We start from the raw sequence: 4,338 nt of genomic DNA on the forward strand, positions 1-4,338 counted from the left end.
GGACCAGTGCTGTGGCTCAGAGGGTTAACGCCCTGGCCTGAAGCCTATGCATCCCATACAAGTGCTGGTTCTAGTCCTGGCTGCTCCACTTCCAATCCAGCTCTCTGCTGTGGCCTGGGAAAGCAGTAGAAGATGGCCCAAGTTCTTGGACCCCTGCACCCTTGTGGGAGACCCTAAGGAAGCTCCTGGCTCCTGGCTTCGGATTGGTGCAGTTCCGGCCATTGCAGCCAAATGGGGAGTGAGCCAGTGGATGGAAGACCTCTCTATCTCTGTCCTTCTCTCTCTCTCTCTCTCTCTCTCTGCCTCTGCTCTCTCTGTGTAACTCTGACTTTCAAGTAAATAAATAAATCTTTAAGAAAAAAAACAAAAAGGTGGTCAGAATCATTAGTCATCAGCTAAATATAACGCCACATATTACATCCTAAACACGACTAAACTTTGAAAAGGCAGAAAATATCAAGTATTAGCAAGGTTATGACTCAAAGAAAGTTATCAAAAGCAATAAGTGCTGGCACCGCGGCTTACTAGGCTAATCCTCCGCCTTGCGGCGCCGGCACACCAGGTTCTAGTCCCAGTCGGGGCGCCGGATTCTGTCCCGGTTGCCCCTCTTCCAGGCCAACTCTCTGCTGTGGCCAGGGAGTGCAGTGGAGGATGGCCCAAGTGCTTGGGCCCTGCACCCCATGGGAGACCAGGATAAGTACCTGGCTCCTGCCATTGGATCAGTGCAGTGCGCTGGCCGCAGCACACCGGCCGCGGCGGCCATTGGAGGGTGAACCAATGGCAAAGGAAGACCTTTCTCTCTGTCTCTCTCTCTCACTGTCCACTCTGCCTGTCAAAAAAAAAAAAAAAGTAATATGAAGTAACATTTTGGAACCTGTTAATCACTTAGGTGGAAACATTACAGTATCTACAGAATCTAATGATACACATATCTAATTCTACTCTGAGTTATATACAATAGAAATGGCAGTGAGGGACAGACATTTGGCACAGCGGTTAAGATACTGCTTCAGATGTCTGCATCCTGTTAGAAGGTCTAGGTTTGAGCCACCTCTGCTTCTGATTCCAACTTAGTACTATTGCATACTCTGGGAACCAGAAGATGATATCACAGGTATTTGGGTCTCTCCCACCCTTGTGAGAGATATAGATAAGTTCTAGGCTCTTGGCTTTTTCATTATAAAAGAAGTTTATTGGTGGTAACCTTACATAGTTTACTCCTGATACTTTATGTTACATACTTTAGGGTCTTAAGATAGGCAGGATCCTTGTATGTAACCGGCATAAACCCCATTAATTGAGCTCTCTTAATTGCTTTTGTGATTTCTTTCTGTTTCTTCCCACAAAGACCTGTTATGTGCCTTCCATAAATGCATCCAGTAAATGGAGAAACAAACTGGGACAAAAGCTGTACATTCTTGTAATCTACACGTTTCCCACACATGATACATTTCTTAAGAGGCTCCTTATAAGGATTTTCCATTGGAACAGGCAGGTCCTCATTGCTGGTTAATTGTTTATATTGAGAACAACCTCTTCTCCACAGCACAGCATGAGTTCCGGGTTCTGTGAGGCAGACGGCAGCCGTTACCACACGTGTTGTCTTCCTAACCAGACCACTGTAGACCGCAACCATAGCTGCCATAGCTCCCCCTAGGCTCTTGGCTTTAACCTGTACAAATACCCAACTTTTAAGGGTATTTGAAGAGTGAATCATTGAATGGAAGATCTCTGTCTCTCTGATAAAATGAATATAAACAATAAAAATTTAAAAAGTAATTGCTTTTAGCAACAAAAAGCATATATGGAAAACTTTCTTGGTGACTTCATTCATTATAGCCTCAAACAGGAAACAACCCAATTATTCATAAGAAGGAGAATAAATCAATACTTTATGATATACTTGCATACAGGAATTATAGCAGCAGTGAAAAAAACAGCAAATATATAGTTAACATTGATAATGTTGAAGGAAAAAAACTGCTGGATAAAAGTTATAGGTCAGTAGCACAGCTGGAAGGGAATTTCAGAATTCTATTTTTTTTGTTTTTGTAGTAAGGAGCAAATAGATAATTTGCAGTTTTTATGAATCAATAAAAAGAGATGAGATATAAGAGTACAGTTTAACCACCAGAAAAAATTTAAAATGACTAATAGGTTTATCTTTTTATATTTATTTTTAACAATATGCATGTTGTTTCATAATGACATTTTAAAATTATAAAACATATTTTGGCCAGCGCCGCGGCTCAATAGGCTAATCCTCCACCTTACGGTGCCAGCACACCAGGTTCTAGTCCCTGTTGGGCGTCGGATTCTGTCCCGGTTGCCCCTCTTCCAGGCCAGCTCTCTGCTGTGGTCAGGGAGTACAGTGGAGGATGGCCCAAGTGCTTGGGCCCTGCACCCGCATAGGAGACCAGGAGAAGCACCTGGCTCCTGCCTTCGGATCAGCGTGGTGAGCCTGCTGCAGCACGCTGGCTGCAGTGGCCATTAGAGGGTGAACCAATGGCAAAGGAAGACCTTTCTCTCTGTCTCTCTCTCTCACTGTCCACTCTGCCTGTCAAAAAAAAATTATAAAACATATTTTATCTCAGAGGCTACTGAAAGTGAATTGAAAGCTAAAGTACCCCCATTTTGCTATTGCTGATCTTTCACAATAGGAAAGCCATTAGAAATCCTGAAGGCAAAACCTGTTCAAGTCAAGAATTCAGATGTGCTTTGCCTGTAAGTCTTCTCACCTACCAGCCTCAGTAAAGACCATTCCCTGGAATCTTACACAAACAAGCATATGCATTAGTCAGTGTGCAAGACTGAGTGGGGAGGACTTGGCATAAGGACAAAAAAGAGTCTCCAAACTTCTTTGGAAAGTGTTTTGCCACTTATCCTAAAGCTATAACTCTGCCAACTGGAGTCAGTGGGCTATTATAAATTTATATATGCATTTAATCTGCCTGGAGAATTTTTTTACTTATATGGTACATCAACATTTCAAAACAACCTTTTGAGATACAGAATCTTCCAAGAAGAAGGTTCTTTACATGTGAGAGGCAGCTTTCTTTCTGAGGGACAGCAATGACTAGTTTGTTTGAGTACAAAACTGACAGTTGGGAATGTCTGAAATATAATTCTGGCTTTTCTACTTCCTTAGGTTGGCCATACAGAATAAAAATGAACCTGCTATGGAAGTAGAATTTTGGGGGAAGTACATACACATATTTAAGAAAAGCTAGAAATGCTGCTATAATAAAAGTTGGGGAAATCCCTTGACCACTATTCCAGTTCTATTCACTGATTAGATCCTAATAAAAACCATTAATAAAATTAACACAGAGGCTTCACAAAGCTTTGTGAAGTGATGAATAAGGCAAAAAGGATTCTTCAGAATAAGTTTATAATTCTATGAAATTATTTTTCCTTCATAATCTGAACAGAAAAAAAAGTTTAAAGTATTGCAAGTGAGCGAATTTTTAATTATTGAAAAGAATGAACGAAATAATATGGTCTCAAAGCCAAGCTTTCTTAGAAAACCTACCTTGTTGCACTCTGGAGGAGGAATCTTTGTCTGTGATAGGTCCCCTGTGAATACTGCCCTTTATCGATATATAGGACTTACCATTAGGGCTCTAAGACCATTCTAACATGTCACAATTTGCTGTTTGAAGCAATATACAAATAGCACAGGCAGTTCTTTCAGGGAAGTATTTGCAGTATTTCTTAAATTTGACTTTCTGAAAAGGTACAAAATTCACCAGAGTTTGAAAAAATTGTTTTCAACATATAAGCTCTCAAAGAGATTACAACAAGTGGATAAGGGTGTGAGTATTATTCTAATAGTAAGGAGAACTTCACTCTCAAATGGGCATTCAAAATCCTGGCTTAGTAATTGGCATCAAATCGATGAATAGGTTAATTAGATTATTTGTTGGAGATTCAAGCTTCTCCGAAATACAAGCCTGTTTCTTACGGGGTCATTAACAAATTCAGTCTCTGTGCCAATCTTTGAAGAAGGTGAAAGCTGCAGTTAGATATCTCAGAGGAGTAACTTCAAAATTTTTATGTCTAAACTGAACTTATATTTTATTTAAATCTGGTCCCAATCTTAGCAGCTGGAACTGCCCTCTACCCAACTACTCCCCTACATCACATTTCCCACCCTATCCTGCCTGAACCTACATTCTCTTCTTTAGCAAAGAGAGAAAAATTATCCCTTGTCATGATAATTATATGGAACATTAATGCTGAACACTTGATTTTTAAAATCATTATGACCAACTCTTTTAATAAAGTGTGTTTATGCCTATGTGCGTGAATGTTCATGAATGTGTGTATGTATCTATA

General features: G+C 40.4%; 1 pseudogene; it reads right to left on the reverse strand.

Moving 5' to 3' along the window:
• Positions 1-1,170: 1,170 nt before the first annotated feature.
• On the reverse strand, positions 1,171-1,659 carry LOC100348843 (small ribosomal subunit protein bS18m pseudogene; annotated as a pseudogene).
• Between the last annotated feature and the right edge of the window lie 2,679 nt (positions 1,660-4,338).

Source organism: Oryctolagus cuniculus, chromosome 4 (genome assembly GCF_964237555.1).
Source record: "Oryctolagus cuniculus chromosome 4, mOryCun1.1, whole genome shotgun sequence".
In the NCBI taxonomy this organism is placed as follows: Eukaryota; Metazoa; Chordata; class Mammalia; order Lagomorpha; family Leporidae; genus Oryctolagus; species Oryctolagus cuniculus.